Below are 16,787 nucleotides of genomic sequence, written 5' to 3'. Positions count from 1 at the left end.
ATTAGTAGAAGAACCAAAACAATGTCTGAGAGTATTGTTTACCCTTATTTTAATGATTGTAAAAAACTTTGCGTCGTTAATTATTTGAAAGCTTACAAAAGTGTTACGTCTGTTGTTAGACCAGTTGGTGAAAATCAATTGCTGATATCTTTTGTCAAGCCTTATAAAGCTATATCTGCAGCTACCATCTCCAGATGGGTAAGAACGATTATGTTTGAAGCTGGAGTGGATTTAACTAAATTTGGAGCACACTCCTCCAAGGGTGCAATGGCTTGCAAAGTCTTTTGGGCTGGAGGTACGCTTTCAGATATACTTAAAGCGGCAGACTGGTCCAGTGCTTCTACCTTTGCAAGTTTCTAACTCAAACTGGTGGAGCATGTGAGCAGTACGGCGTTAAATAGCTTTAAACTTGCATAATGGTAGCCTCCAGTCTTGAAATGGCGATTCTCCAATTAACATACAGAGAGAATCTTGATTTCATTAAGACAACGAAGGCTAACATTATCCCACCCTCCACGGCCATGTGGAGAAATGTTATATTTTTTAAAGTAAATAAGTAAATTCTATATTTGAATATATGTATGTTAAGGATGCTTTGTTGCCTTTGCAGGGCTTATTTTACTTGAATATTAAAATTTCAAATATTTTTTGTGATTTTCACAATTTTTTATTTTTCCAGACAATTGTTCATTATGAAGTTTCGTTCTTCATCAAGCAATACCATCAATTCAACAAGTTTATTCAGATGAGTTTAACTTTTCGTCAGTGTTAAGAGGATGATGCGTAGCTACACTGTTACTGTGTTTTGTTTCTAAAGTTCTATGGAATATTTTACTTGTGATGTAACTCATGTTCTTTAAAGGGCTGCATGCTGGGGCAGCAATAAAAGTTATTGCATAATGTTAGCCTCTGTTGTCTTTAATGAAATCAAGATGCTCTCTGGATGTTAATTGGAGAATCGCCATTCTTCTTCCCAATCCAACATGGCCGAACCTGTTCATTTACTGTAATGCCATGTCTTGTTATTTGATATATAAGGGCTCCGTTTTCAGGACCATTTGTGTCGCATTTTTTTCTGCACTATGCTCACTCACTGGACCTCATGGATCATGTATTTTTCTGTAGTTCCTGCGTTCTACTCTCCTTGTCGCCTCTCTGTTTGGCCTGGTCATTCTAAAGGGTTCTTCTGGCCTTCAGTTTTCCCTTCATGCTGAATTATTTTTTGAAGCATTGCTAGACTTCCTGTTTTCTTCTGCCGTCTTGCACTGCCTCCGAGGATAAGAAGCCCTTTCTTTGAACCAAGAAGGCACTACAAGCGTCTCATGAAGACCCACAATTTGTGACGCCATCGTCTTTTGGCAATCGATCCGGTTCAAGAAGAGCCTCAAATTCAAGATCCTCTGGTAGCAGTTAATAACCTAACAGTGCAAGTTATAAAGCTGACCACAGGGAATGACTCACTTTGGCATTCATTGGATATTTTAGAACAAGGCAAGCTGGATCCTCCTTCGGCTGACTTGGTGGAAAAGAAATTTGATGGCAGCACCACAAAGTTAAAGATCTTTCAGGATAATTTCCCACTTAAACATCATATCTATTTTCCAGCAATCTAAGGTGAGGTTTATGATAAGTCATATTACTGGTAACGCGTTGGGCTGGGCTATGCTGTTGGTTCCTAATGCCAGCCCCTCTTGAACAATTTTGCAGCCTCTCTCGTGGACCTTAAAAAGATGTTTGACCACCAGTATCACAAAATCTCTGCCCAAGAAGAGGTTTTAAAGATCTGCCAAGGTTCATTGGATCTTCACTCGTATATCTCACAATTTTAAGGGCCTGGCAAGAAAAATTAATTAGACTGACTACCCTTTTCACCCTTTTCCGGAAATGGTTGAAGGATGAATTAAAAGATGAACTAGCAATGGCTCCTCGGCTGGCGTCTATAGAAGATCTCATGCAATTAACCATTCAAATTGATTGTCGTCTGCAAGAAAGACGTTTAGAGCAGCAAAGAATGTCCACCTCCAATTCTATTTATAAACCTTTGTTTACGACCTTTCACAAATCTTCAGTACCTGAAGATGAACCCTTTCAGATTGGTGTTGCTACAGGTCCTCTAACTGTAGAGAAAAGGGCAAGAAGATGAAAGCTCAAATTATTTATGTACTGTGGTCAGAATGGTCATTTTATGAATTTGTGTGCTTTACGCCCCACTCGAAATCCAGAGAAGCTGGGAAATTAAAGAGATCTCCCAGTACTGGGGATAGAGGTGAGCGGAAATAAAACATTCCTGCCTATACATCTGAAATCTGGAAAACAGTTCACAGAACACCTTTTGAGCACTTTGAGGACAGAGTAATAACATTTTGGCTATGTAATGCCCTTGCCGTTCATGAACTCTATCTTCTCCAATCTAATCCTTCAGTCTGTGGTTGCCCATTTGGGCAGTATACTGATTTTCTTTATGGATCCAACTGAAAAGCCCTGCCATGTTAAAGAAAATTTGCAAAGGTTAAGAGAAAAACTGCTAAGGCTGAAAAATGTTTGAAAAAGAGAATATTTTGGATATGTCCTCTCAGACTGTATTGTCATGAACACAGAAAAGGTACAAGCCATTCGTGATTGAACCAGACCTTCATCCTTAAAGGAAATACTAAGTTTTTTTTGGTTTCACAAACTATTATTAAAAATCCATCAACGACTTTTCTAAATTTGTTTTGCAAATTACAGATCTACTAAAAAAGAACAAGGCCTTTCACTGGACTAAAGATGCCTTGTTAGCTTTGAAGGCTAGAAATCAGAGTTTATCCAAGCTCCCAACCTACAGCTACCATATAATCCCAGACCATTTATAGAGGAAACATGCCTCTGATTCAGCTGTGGGAGTAGTTTTAATCTGTTCTGATCATGCCAGAGAAGAACATCCCATCACTTTCTTTTAAAATAAATTTTCTCCAGCCAAACAAAATATTCCATCTTGTAGAAAGAACTCCTAGCTATTAAGTCAGCATTTTTGATAAGAGACATTTCTTATTAGGAGCCCCACACAGAGTAGCTGTCTGAAGTGATCATGCAACCCTGCAAGTTTTCCAACAGGCTGAGCAGACAAGCTCATTGTGGACTTTTCTTCCAGCAATTTCAATTCTTTCTCACCTACATCCCTGGGCCCTAGAAGGTTGTTGCTGAATCCTTTTCTAGGTGTTATCCTGAGACGAAAAGTTTCAAAACTGTTAAAAAAATCATTCTTCTTCAAGCCTTCATTTCTGCTATAACCACTACATTTCTAGAATCAGCCAGTCAAGAATCCAAATGATTCAATCTACACAAACTAAAAATATTATAACCTCATCTTCAAATGAAAGACCCCAGGGCCTGATTTATGAACGCCATGATAGTTTAATCTCGGGTCACAGTGGTCAACGGATCACAGACTGTTTAGAAGAAAGTTCTAGTGGCCTTCTTTTCACCAAGATGTGGAATTCATCAAATCCTGTGAAATCTTTGCCCAAAACGAAAATGAAACACAAAAAACAGGTTACTTATAACTTCTGAAATTCTTTCCAACCCTTTAGATTATATCAACTGATGTTATTGTAGATCTAACCCCTTCTGAAAATTGTACTACAATCATGGTCATTGTAAATTCCTTCACTAACATGGCTTGATGGACTTGGCCCTTTTTCCCTGAATTTTTTCGTTTTTGTAGTGTTAAGGTGCAGGTGCTCCCTCCACCCAAGATGGCTGCCACAGGCCCCTGCTACTGCAGAGTGGCCTGTTCTAGTAGCACCCTAGCTGCCAGGAGCTGGCTGGAACCCCACAACAATGTTGCGACTCCAGCCCGCCTTTTTGTCCCATAGGTAGAGTGGGGAAGCTCCTGGAATGTGCTGGAACCTTCTAGAAGGGAGGTGTGGTTTTTCTTTTTCCGCCTTGGCCAGAGGTCACCTGACCTAGGGCTACTTAAGAGAGGGAGGGAAACTTTTGTGGGGAGTTGGCCATTGGGGTGAAGCAGAGCTGGAAGAATCCACCAGGAGTGTAGGCGGTAGGGCCTAGCCAGGGACTTATGCCTCTGAGAGTGACAGGATTTAGGTGCTGCCTCTTAAGTGAGTGAGGGACCCTGTGAAACCCACTGATCTTGCCCAGCAGTAGGAGGACCCAGAGACTCTGCCCAGCCTGACTAGGAAGGATCTAGTCGCCCTCTCCATCCCTACCCCCCTGTAACAGAACCCCTTTAAGGGCGCCAGATACATCTGCGCCAACAAGACTTCATCTAACATCTGAGAACAGAGACTTATATGCCAAGCACTGAGACTGCGTGTCCAGATTGAACTCTCAAACTTATATGCCAAGCACTGAGACTGCGTGTCCAGATTGACCCCTGAAGCCGTATGCAAAGCAGATTGAAGAGCCACTGGGGATCGACCAGGTATTAGCGCTGTGACCCCTGCGCTCCCTGACCTGGCCTGGGACCCCCGGCAGCGTGCTCCGCTGAGCGCGGAACCCCCATCCTTAACTTGAGCCCCCCCTGTGACGTGGAAGCCAGCGCGCTCACCGCCGCGGCCCGGAGGCCGGAAGAAGTGCCCTGCGGAGTCGCGAGGCCCTTGAGAAGCCCGGGGCCCCGCCGCTGCCGTCGCAGCTGTGTGAGAAGGTGCGCGAGGCCTGGGGCCGAGTTTCCCCATCGTCGCTGGAGCGGATGCCGTCTGATGCCGAGAACGAGGAAGCCCGGAGGCTGGGATTGCCCCTGGTGCGCCCCCTACTGGTCGGGAACCGCACCGCACCCTCAGCCCGGGTCCCCTCTCCGTGGGAGTTCCCCCCCCTGCCATTGCGACGGAGAGACCCCGCCGAGGGATCCTCTCCTTGCACCCCCGTGACTGCTCTGAAGCGAGGTGCCCTATGAACTGCACCGGAGCCAAGAGACTCGCTCCTCCCGTCCCGGGCGCTCCCCGCTAAAAGCTTCGTGAGGCGCATTGACTGTCCTACCCCGTATTGAAGTACTCAGCGCCAATAATTACGAGTAGCGCTCTGTTATTCCTGTGCCGGATTGAGGTGCTCAATGTCCATAATTACGAGTAGCGCTCTGTTATTCCTGTGCCGGATTGAAGTGCTCAATGTCAGTAATTACGAGTAGCGCTCTGTTATTCATGTGCTACATGCTAGTGATTACGAGTAGCGCTTTGTTATTCATGTGCCATATTGAAGTGCTACGTGTTAGTGATTACGAGTAGCGCTCTGTTATTCATGTGCCATATTGAAGTGCTACGTGTTAGTGATTACGAGTAGCGCTCTGTTATTCATGTTCCATATTGAAGTACCACGTGCTATTGATTACGAGTAGCGCGCTGTTATTCACGCCCATGTTGAAGTGCTACGTGCTATTGATTACGAGTAGCGCGCTGTTATTCATGTTCCATAATGAAATGCTAAATGACATCTATTACGAGTAGCTCTCTGTGCTAGATGCCCCGTTCTGAGGTCGTCACCAGTTAGCGCGCCTAGCGCCATCATCACCCCCTAAGGCGCTACAGGAAAGTGAAGCGCGCGTGTACCTCTAGGTGAAGGGTAGTTGTACCTCAGGCAGTACTGATATGTTATGAATGTCATTTGTGGTATTACCAGCTTATGAAATGTACTGCTACCTCATGAACTGCATCTAAAGTGATCTGCTTGGATAAACTTGAGTATTTACTTAACTCCTACCGTGTGGCGTCACTTATAGTGTGTTCCTTGTCCCATGTGAGGTGCGTGTTGTATGGTTGCTTTACACACAGACCTTTGGTGGCCCGACCGCTCGTGTCACGTTACTGCCCCATAGGGCCTGGTGACCCCAGGTCTTACATGGCTCATTTCTAAGCTCTCCCTAAATTACCTGCTTCATCAGAAATGGTTGACGTTTTTATTGTGATATATTTCGCCTTCATAGATTACCTATGAAAATCATTTCTCATCATAGTCCTCAATATGTCTCTAAATTTTGAAAATCTCTGTCATGTCTCAAGCTTGGCATTCAGACAACCTTAACTTCTGGATTCCACCCTGAGTCTAATGGACAAACTGAGAGGTTGAATACAATTCTAGGAGAATATTTAAGATGTTACATTCCAGCCTCTCAAGACAACTGGAAGTTCCTTTTGCCTTCAGCAGAATTTGTCTATAAGAACTCTATCTATACTTCTATCGGATTTTCCCCTTTCTTTGCATAAACAGGAGTCTGTCCTCAAACCTTTCCGGACGAGATTGAAATGGAAGTTCCTGTACCTGCAGTTCAAAGGTTATTTGAGAAATTGAAGAAGGTTTGAGAGAAAGTACTTCAATATTTGTCAAATTCTAATTCCAGGCATAAGATTCACGCTAACTGGCACGGGCAACCTGCTCCTACCTATAAGGTAAGTGGCAGAGTCTGGTTATCTTTCATCAAATTTCTTCGTTCACTCTATTGGCCCAAATTTTGCCAGCGATATAAAGGGCCTTTTCAAATGTTTTTAAATTATAAATCATTTCATAGTAAGACTAAAACTTCCATCTTCTTGGAGAGTTTATCTCTCCTTTCTTGTTTCTCATTTGAAACCCTATCGCCGTCATAAAGGTCGTTCTGCTAAAGTAAAACTTGCGCCTATACTTGTTGATGAACAGCCTGAATACAAAGTCCAAGAAATGTTTGATTGCCAGTATTTTAAAGGTAATCTTCAGGTCCTTGTTGATCGGAAATGTTATAATCCTTATGACGGCTCTTGGAAAGGTACAGATCAGGTTCTTGCTCCCCATTTGATTAAACAATTGTACTTTAAGAATCCCCATAAACCAGCAGTTCCTAAGAGGAGACAAAGTGTACGGAGAAACGTCTTACCTTTTGCTGCCGCCGGAATGTTTTCCTTTTCAGCCACCGCATATCAATCCATCAATCAATCAGGGAATTGTAAGCGTGCTAATCACCCGTGGGGGTCTCGGGGGGGGGGGGGGAGGGTTCGCAGATATGTTTAGCCGAAGAGCCAGGTCTTGAGGGTCTTCCTGAAGGTGTTCAGGGAGTGGGCGCATCTGATGTCTGCCGGTAGCTCGCTCCAGGTCTTGGCTGCAATGTGAGAGAAGGATCTTCCGCCTGCTCTGGCTCTGTGGATGCGCGGGGCTTCGGCCAGTGCGAGGTTGGAAGATTGGAGGTTTCTTTTGGGTACGTGGTAGTTGATTCTGTCGTTGAGGTATTTGGGTCCGTTGTTGGTTAGGCATTTGTAGGCATGAGTGAGGATTTTGAAAGTGACTCTTTTCTCCACGGGAAGCCAGTGGAGACTTCATAGGTGTTGACTGATTTGTTCTTGTCCGGGGATGCCGATGACGAGTCTGGGGGCGGGGTTCTGTATTGTCTGGAGTTTGCGGAGTAGGGACTTGTTGATGCCGGCGTAGAGTGCATTTCCATTGTCCAGTTTGCTGGTGATGAGTGCGTGGGTGACTGGCTTTCTTGACTCAGGGGGGATCCACTTGAAGGTCTTGCGGAGGATGCGGAGGGTGTTGAAGCAGCTAGAGGCGACGGTGTTGACGTGTCGGTTCATGGTGAGTGATGAGTCGAGTACGAAGCCGAGGTTCTTGGTGTGTTCTGAGGGGGTAGGTGGGCTTCCGAGGGCAGTCTGCTACCAGGTGCTGTCCCATGCAGAAGGGGTGGTACCGAGGATGAGGACTTCTGTCTTCTCAGCGTTTAGCTTCAGGCAACTGTTGGTCATTCAGACTGCGATGTCTTGCATTCCTTTCTGGAAGTTGAGTTTGGCAGTGGTGGGGTCTTTGGTGAGGGAGAGGATGAGCTGGTGTCGTCGGCGTAAGATACAATGTTGAGGCCGTGTTGTCAGACAATGGCTGCGAGGGGGGCCATGTAGATGTTAAAAAAGGTGAGGCTCAGGGATGAACCCTGTGGGACTCCGCAGGTGATTTTCGTAGGGTCGGAGAGGAAGGGTGGGAGTCTGATCCTTTGGTTTCTTCCGGTGAATAATGATCGGATCCTGTCCTGGGCTGCTCCTTGTATGACTGCGTCATGTAGTCTGGCGACTAGTGTGCGGTGGGAGACGGTGTCGAAGGCCGCTGATAGGTCGAGTAGGATGAAGGCTGTGGAGTGGCCTTGGTCCAGGAGGGTGCGGATGTCATCTGTGGCGGCGAGTAGGGTGGTCTCTTCTATGAACTATTCCGACATTTTCAGGACAAGCTGATTCTCCCTGCAACATGGATGTGACGGAGTTACTGGTTGAAGGGGATAAAACCCTACTGAAGCTGCAACTACAATCCTTGTCAGGGTGAAGTCACAAGCAACCCCACATTACCCTGTGCTCAACCCTCTGGCATCTTAAGTCAGGCTAAACTTAGAGGTAATGTGTAAAATATTTTTTCAACACTTCAAACAGTAACACAGTGAAAACACACCACAGAAGGATCTCACACCAGTCTAGAACAATAGAATACTTTTTAATAAATAAAACAAGACCAAAACAACAAAAATCCAATTAGTAGAAAAGGAGATATGCAGTTTTAAAAGATAGCAGTGAAAATTGAGCCAAAAAACACAAAGTGCCAAATGCGCATATCTGGTCGCGCCAGGACAAAGTCACATGTTCAGCCCGACTGTGATGGAGCGTGGGCTGCCTGCAGAGAGACAGTTAGGCCTGCTGAACAAAAGTACCTTAAGTCCTAATAGCGGAGCGTTGCGAGGTCTTGCACCAAGAATGCATTGCATAGCCAAGAAGATGTGTCCGTACTGAGGTGTTGCGATGCAAGGTCCTGCGTCGCCGAGGATACCTCCAACGAGGGAATGCAATGCAAGGTACGGCATCGAGGATGCACCTTGCATTTAAATCAATGCGTCATTTCCGGGGAGCTGTGAGGCCTTGATGTGAGAACCTGCATTGACGTTGAGGCTGCTGTTGACAAGAGATTTGCAATGCAAGTGCTTGCTTCAGGAAAGCTTCGCACAGGCGGCGGTTCCAATTCAGCTGTGGGTCTATGTGGAGTCCTTTGTGTCAGGAGAACCGTCAAAACAGAGGTGTTGTCGGTTCTGCTAGGGAGTGCCGCTCAGCAGAGGAGATGTCAGTTCTGCTGGGTTCACTGTACGTCAGGCTGAGCACCTTTAGGTCCACTTCCAAGGTCTAGGACTGGGGTGGCAATACTTGGCAGGGTAGTATTTACAGATTGCAGAGTCCAGGTCCCGGGCTCACGGTTGTTGGCACCTACTGTCCCTGAGGCTCTAGTTCGGAGGCCAGCCAACAAGCCCTTGGAGTCTTGGGTTCAGCAGATGCAGTTCCAGTCCTTCTCACCCATGCAAGAGGGAAGCAGGTCAGCACAGCCAGGCAGCAGTCCAACAGAGTGGCAGATCTTCCTGGCAGAGTACCCCCAGGGCCAGAAATTTACTGAGGAGTTGATGTCTGAGGCCCAATATTTATGCCGAGCGCTCCCTTTTCCCATTTGGAAATTGTCGCTTATTAATTGTAGTAAGGTAACTCCAATGTTCTCCTATGGGAGCGTTAGGCCTTGCAGTAGAGGAAAACGAATTTAAATGTATTTGCTATCTGGACATGTAAAACTTAAGAGCACACGTCTAACTTTTTAAATATACTGCCATGTGCCCTCTGGGCTATCTAGTGCCTTCCCAGGGGTGAGGTATGTGTATTGAAAAGAAAGTTTTGGGCCTGGTAAAAGATTTATTTTGACAGGTTGAAATGGCAGTTTGAAACTGCACACACGGGATGCAATGGCAGGCCTGAGACATGTTTAAATGGCTACTTAAGTGGGATGGCGCAATAGTTGCTGCAGGCCCACTTGTAGCATTTCATTTACAGGCCCTGAGTACATGTAGTACCTCTTTACCATTGACTTATAATTAATTCTTGTTACACCTGGCACCATTGGCGTGGGTCTCCCTTCCATTTTTCGCTTTTTCTGCTCTGTGTTTTCTGGTGTTAGATGCTCTGGGCGCTGTGCCACTGCCATTCAGTGCCACAGCGCAAATGCTCCCTATTGTAAATTAACCTTCTATAATCCTAATTGACCCAAGGAACCTCATAGGAAAGCCGAATTTAGTATGCCTGAGATCAGAATAATAAAGTGCATCTGGTACTGAAGATTATTTCCATATTCTGTGGTTGAAAATACCACTTTTAGAAAGTGGGTATTTTCTGGCCTAAGCCTTCCTGTGTGCTCTGCTGTTATGTGTATTGGCTGTCTGGTTTTGGAGGGACAGGACAGGCTGAGCCCGACCTGGATTGAATAGAGAGATCTGCAGTTGGAGTATGGGGAGGGGTGACCCTTTGATCTGAGCGGGGCTGTGCCTGGCAAGGTGAATGAAGGCTCCACCTCCCACTGTGCGTCTGATGGCAGATCCCCCTCTTCCTGAAAGGCAGGATGCAGCCTGGTAAACAAAGTGCTCCAGGACCACACCAAACTGGTTCTGGCTGGGTTCAGTGATTTGTGACTTTTTGAGAACAAAGACTTTTGGGGTATAAAGATCTGTGCTAAAACCCCTACACGGTGTGTTACTTCTGGATGTCAAGACAAACCTCTGTGTCCGTGTAACAAGAGGGAAAGGACTTTGAAACTTTTAATCATCTTGCTTAAGCAACTACCCAAGGGCCTGTTTGAGCTTGCCTCCTGCTGAAGTCTCAGGGACATTAGACTTCACCCATCAGCCGTCCGGATTCCTATTTGAGAGGGATTCCACTCGCAGGTGAGGCCTCTGTTGAGAATTCCAGAGCCTCTGGTTCTACTGCGGGGAACGTGGGCTGAAAGTCATTGCATCGCTATTGTGGGCTGCTGCAGCTGAGGAGCTGTTGCTGCTGAGAGCCCGCATTTGCCTGTGTTACCAAAGTCATCGTGATAGCTATTGCGGGCCGCCGCAGCTGAGGTGCTGTTGCCCCTGAGAGCCAGCATTTGCCTGTGTTACTAAAGTCATTGTGATCGCTAATGTGGGCTGCTGCAGCTGAGGAGCTGTTGCCGCTGAGAGCCCACATTTGCCTGTGTTGCCAAAGTCATCGGGATCACCATTGTGGGCCACCGCATCTGAGGAGCTGTTGCCGCTGAGAGCCCGCCTTGGCCATCCTACGAGAATCATCGCTATCGCTATTGTGAGCCGCTGCAGCTGAGGAGCTGTGCCGCTGAGTGCCCCCATTTGCCGTCCTACGAGAATCGTCGCTATTGTGGGCTGCTGCAGCTGAGGAGCTGTGCCGCTGAGTGCCCGCATTTGCCGTCCTACGAGAATCATCGCTATCGCTATTGTGGGCCGCTGCAGCTGAGGAGCCGTGCCACTGAGTGCCCGCACTAGTCACCACTTCGAGGATTTTGTTATCACCTGCGGGTGCCGCTGGGTGCCCGCCTTTAAGTCCCGTCCCAGGATTATCATGCGTGCACATCGCGGACCGCTACAGCGGGGAGCTGTGGCCGCTGCAAGACCGCCTGTCATCACCGCGGCTTCCTTGTGAGATTGCGTGCCGTGCCCCTTTAAAACTCAGGTTCATTGTGCATCACCGGGTCGCGTGGACCCCGGCCTCGAACTAAGTTCGTTCCACACGCTTTTTGAGTGCCTCTATTGCTTTTGAAGTAAATCTGTAATTATGTGCATTTTGGTTTCTTAATCGCTTTTTGAGCCTTGTGTTAAGCCTATATAAAGATACTTATTTTTCTATAGCTACTTGTGTGGTGTCCCTTTGTAGTGTCTTCACTGCGTTATTGTGTATGGTCGTAAATGCTTCATACACTGCTTCTGAGATAGGCCTGTCTACTCGTGCTACATTACCACAGGGTTGAGCAGGGGTTATCAAAGGGCATAGCTCCCTTACTCTGACTTAGGAAGAAGGGTCCCTATTTGGACATTGGTGCGAGCCACTGCCCACTAGAGATCCCCATTTCAAACAATTCTAATTTGTCAATTTGGGATAAGCCAATATTACTGTGTTTTAAAGAGTGAGCACATGCACTTTAACACCAGTTTGCCGTGGTAAAGTGCACAGAACCCTAAGGCCAGCAAAAACGAGATCAACAAAAATGGAGCAGGAAGGCAACAAGTTTGGGGGGAAGACCACCTTGAGGCTGACAGGTCTAACACAACCATATTTAGTTCAGGCAGCTGTAGTATAGGGGTAAAGGGAAGGGAAGCTGGGATACTATTATTTTACCTGATAGTGTAAGGGCAAATATAATAAATCTAAAGATGTTTTGGATTATTTTTTCAGGAAACAAAATGTCTTTATTTACACATTAGTCTTCTGGCCAACCCTGTTCCTTTACTTTGATGTCATGTCCTATTAGCTGCTCTAAATGGGCTTCATTTTCTGGGCCAGTTGTCACATTTGTTCCTGTGCCATTGCTCACTCACCGGACTTTGTAGACCCTCTATTCTGTGCAAATCCTGTGTTCTACTCTCCTTACTGCCTCCGTTTTGCCTTGTCATTCTGAAGGGTTTTTCTGGCATCCATTCTTTTTCCCTTCATGCTGAATTATTTTTAAGTATACCATAACCATCACAGAAGCAACCCACAAACCTAGCAAGGATAGGGTATGTAGTAATCAAAAGCCAACAAAAATCCCTCTAGGGTTCATTCACTAACATGGATAATATCAATAATAGAGTGTCAATTAAAACAATCATAAGCAAATAGATTTTGACAATGATATTTAGAGACCTGTGTCAAGAAAAAAGTCCTATATATTCACAAACTATTAATAATTTCACAATCAGGCTCTGTACAGAAGGATCTACAATAAGCAACAATGGTTCTCTGTGTAGTAAAATGATCACACAGTGCAAGTGGGTGCCGTGATAGAAAGGTGATCGATAAGTAGGTAATGGCTAATAAGATGTTCCGTTGCAGGGCAAATACTTTGAATGGTTAGGCATAACAATGGGACAATCCATCAATCTCTCACTAGATCCTGGTTGGCCAGCTTCTTAGTAAATCGTCTTTATGCCCCCGAATGTTGATGGATGTTTCATCCAGGGGTATTTATAGGGTCCTCCTGAGGACAGTAATCAATTTGCAGAGCATAAGTAGATCCCAAATCATATGTTGTGGGAAATCCTGAAAGAGAACTCGACCCTGTTCGGAGTTCAGAGCTGGGCCTAAATAGGTGTAACCTTTAGTAATTCGAAAGCATCACTAAGTCCAACTGAGAAATTTCTGTCAGGGGTCGACCCTTCAGGGGGTGATTGCAGCAACAGGATGAGCCTCAGAGTTGAATACAGGAAAATAATTTTCTCACAACGTCCCAAGTGAAGGCTCGCGCGTAGGTGGTACTGAGATAAACCAACACTGCGTCTCAAGAATGTAAGCTTGAGAGAATAAGTTTCTGGTTCAGAGTTTCCTTAGGAAGGTCTCATGGGAGTGAGATTGAAAGGATGAGGGTGGAAAAGTGAATCTCTACTTCATCCTTGTGGACAGTATAAAGTCGAGATTCACTCTCTTTCGCACTCATCCTTTGGGTGCATTCTGGGAGAGATTCATGTTCTCGTGTCCATGAGATCTTCCTAAGGACGCTTCGACTCAGAGATATATTCTCTCACGCTTACATTCCTGTAACAAGGTGTTGGTTTATCTCAGTCCCTCGCACCCATGATCCTTCACTTGGTACACTTTGAGATAATTATTCTACCATATCACCTCTGGGGCCCGTCCAGTTCTGCAGTCACCGCCTTAATGAACTACTTCCGCTAAAACATTCTCAATTGGTAACGCTTTTTAATTGCTGCATATTATGCCTTTTTAGGTACTGCACGGAACTCAAGACAGGTTTGGGATTTCTTTCAGAATTTCCCTCAACAAATGATTTGGGATCTACTGGTGATCAGTAAATTGATTACTGTCCAGGTGATGACCCTAAAAATGCCCTCTAGGTCGAAACACCATCAACATTAGGGGCATAAAGACAATTTACGTAGAAGCTGGTCAACCAGGAGATTGATAGATTTTTCCATTTGATGCGTTAGCCCTGACACTGACCATCTTATTGTGCGTTGCCTACTTCACATTCACCTGTTATGCTGCTATTACTGCATCCACTTACACTGCGGGATAATTACTTCACAGAGCACCATTGATGCTTATTGTAGATCCTTCTGTATAGTGTCTTTTTAAAATTCTCAAAAGTTTCTGTAAATGAAGGACTTTTGTACTGGATACAGATCTACAAATATTATTGTCAATATTTATTTGTTTAAGATTGAATTAATTGACATTTATTGATATAATCCATCTTGGTAAATGGCACATATAGGGTTTTTTAATCCTTCTGAATTCTTTATTCAGGCATTGCAAGACTTCCTGTTACAATCTGGTGCCTGGCACTTCCTCTGTGTATAAAAGGGCTCTTCTTCAAACCAGAAACACGCTTCAAGCGTCGTCCAGAAGTGCCGCTCATGACATTAAGCGGGGGTAGTGCAATATATATTTTATATTCATTGCTTTTTTTGTTCCACAAATTTGTGTGATTTCCTTTGTTGCACCAAACATATATAATCCTGGAACACTGGGATCTTGTGTGAGATGTAGACTTCTCTCCCATGTCTCTTGCTGTTTTAAGAATCAAGTTTCAGTCGTTTAATAGTCTCACTATAATTACGCATGAGGGAGTACCTAGTGGGCTCTCCCACCAAGAACCATATTGATGTCTCTACTTGCAGTAGAAATTGCTTCAGCTAGGCTTCGAGAAAGCTCTATGGGTTACTGCCTTCCTCCTCCTCCAGAAATCCAAGGAATCATATCTTATTGTGGCAGGAGCGGCCCTCTGCATCCTTGGCTCAGGCTGGCAGTTTGCTAGTTGCGGTTCACAACTGTTGCTCGTTTGCCTGGGATGCCTTGATCATACCTCCAAGTTCTGAGAAATTACCTTCTGCCTCAGATACTAGGTCCCCTGCATTTATTAAGTCCTATCGCAAGAGGGTCACGTCCAGCTTGAACGCTCCAGGTTTCGTTCCTAGAGCTTGATGCAGGTCTTAGATCACCTGTAATATTTGATTTGTAGAGGATTTTGCATTTGCCACCACTGCCCCAGAAGGGCCTACAACTTTTGCGAACTGGACCTCTTCCTGTTTACCAGCCCTTGTGTCCCCCCCCCCCCAATTCCTATTGCTACCCAAGCACCATAGGCTAGAGGTATGTTCCACTTTGTCAATCCAGTTTAAATGTTCGTTCAATCTTCAAAGTTTCTTCAAATCTGAGGTGCTGACACATCAGTCTCAACCCTAGTGAGTGGCACTGGAGGTCAGATATTTGGGATTTGGTGATTTCTGTTACGACCTGTGGGAGCCAACGACTCTTCACCTCACTCTGGACAAACTCTAGCCCTAGGGTCCACTGCAGGCCAGCTGTTCCCACCCACATCAGTTCCATGAAAGAAAAGCGGGAGAAGACTGGGACGATCACCCCAACTTTTCTCCCTATGCAGCACAGCCCCAGTCCTGATTGCTTCTTCCTCCAATGGCCTTGGCCCCACAATGGGATGGGGGGGACAGGAAAAAAGAGAAATTGGGGGGGGATCCTTCGGCTCTACCCCACTACACTGCTCCCCTAATGTAAATGTAAATATATAGCGCCGAATCCCCCCTAGGGGTATCGCAGCGCTGTACTCATACCGCTGAAGGAACCCTTCCCGGCTTTCCGTGTGAAGTGTCCACTCCTGGGAACCCCCATGGTGAAGCTAGGAATCCCAGCGCTGTTGGGGCCGTTGTGGAGATTAAGCAAGCTATTGCCCAGAGTTGCAGCATGGGACCCATGATTAGAATAGGCACTGAGGCGAGAATATCCGGTCCGAGGAATTTATAGCCCGAGACCCTGCCACGGCGGGAATCGAACCCTGGTCCCGGACCAGTGCTCTGCATCGAGATCTGCCGCTCTAACCATTGAGCCACACTTCTCCACGCCTCATTCATCGCATCCCTGCCCAGCACTCTGCTCCCCTCTGGACCGTCTCAGTGTAGAGCTGTCCCTGCTTGGCAGCAGCCTGTTTAACCTTAGTCACACTTCCAGCAGTGAGTGTATGAGGGGGAAACACACCTCACTGTCGTCCTGTGGACCTGTTGTAGAGAGACACAGGCTTATGTCAATTACCGGCTCTGTTATTTTGCAACCCTCTTCCTGCATGGCAGTGACACAATTTTCTGTTTCCTAGGTGGTGGTCTGCGTCAGTCCCTTCTGATGTGCTGCGGCTTCGTCGGCTTTGTCAATGGGCTCAAGTGGGGACTTGGGCTCCTCAATGTCTCAAAACAGCTGATCCTTGGCAGGATTTAACAGGCGAGCTTTGGGGAGTACACAAATCCACATCCACCATCTTGTCCAGTTACATACACCCACACCGAGAATTCAGTCTTAACCAGGATATATACTGCTGCTGTCCACATCCTCTGGCTTCTCCTCTATGAAGAAATCCTTTGCTTTAATGCAGGGCGTGTTCAGAGGGTTGCTTTTGGGGTTCCGAGATGGCATTTGTAAACTTTGCTCCAAGCCAGTGGGTAGTAAAGCTTTCACCCCCACCCTCAAGAGTGGCTTCTCCTTATCATTTCATCTACGTCCCAAAGTAGCAGAGCCTGCCGTGGCCCCAGCTATAAATCGTAAGGCGGTCTTGGCATCTGTATAATGCACTGTGTGGGGTCTCATGATTATTAAATCCACGTGCTCAGCAGCATAAAGAATGGTGACCTTGGATGATGTGGCAGGTTCATGACTCTTCCTTGTCCCAGTTCTATATTCATCCTGGCATGTGACAGGGATGTCAGTTCACCAAGTCACAGCATTTCAAGGTTGACCGAAGCAAGCTCACATACCATTTGCTTCTCAATGATATTA

Source organism: Triturus cristatus, chromosome 7 (assembly GCF_964204655.1).
Source record: "Triturus cristatus chromosome 7, aTriCri1.1, whole genome shotgun sequence".
NCBI classification, from domain to species: domain Eukaryota; kingdom Metazoa; phylum Chordata; class Amphibia; order Caudata; family Salamandridae; genus Triturus; species Triturus cristatus.
This window is presented reverse-complemented; position numbering follows the sequence as displayed.